The sequence below is a fragment of the Cynara cardunculus genome, assembly GCF_001531365.2.
Source record: "Cynara cardunculus var. scolymus isolate 2C chromosome LG 5, CcrdV1, whole genome shotgun sequence".
In the NCBI taxonomy this organism is placed as follows: Eukaryota; Viridiplantae; Streptophyta; class Magnoliopsida; order Asterales; family Asteraceae; genus Cynara; species Cynara cardunculus.
The window spans coordinates 20,412,167-20,412,651 of record NC_037532.1 but is presented as its reverse complement, the minus strand read 5'-3'; positions in this window follow the sequence as shown (position 1 = coordinate 20,412,651).

Below are 485 nucleotides of genomic sequence, written 5' to 3'. Positions count from 1 at the left end.
ATAGAGGGCTTTATCCAGAAAATAGACATAGTCTGGATGTTTTGGATCTTCGAACCCAGGAGGCTGCTGCACGTAGACTTCTTCTTGAAGTTTACCGTTGAGGAAGGCATACTTGACATCCATCTGGTAGACCTTAAAGCCTTTGTGAGCTGTGTAGGCTAGGGAACATTTTGATGGCTTCAAGTCTTGCAACAGAAGCGAATGTCTCATCATAATCAATCCCTTCTTCTTGGAGGTTGCCTTTGGCAACAAGCCTGGCTTTGTTCCTTATTATGATGCCATCTTCGTCCTTCTTGTTTCGGAAGACCCATTTGGTTCCTATGGCTGTCTTCCCTTTGGGTAGAGGCATTAGGGACCATACTTTGTTTCTTTCAAACTGGAGTAATTCTTCTTGCATCGCGTCTATCCAGTTTGGGTCTTGTAGGGCTTCTAAAATCTTCTTTGATTCTATCATGCTCAAAAAGTTGGCGAAGGGACATTCATTT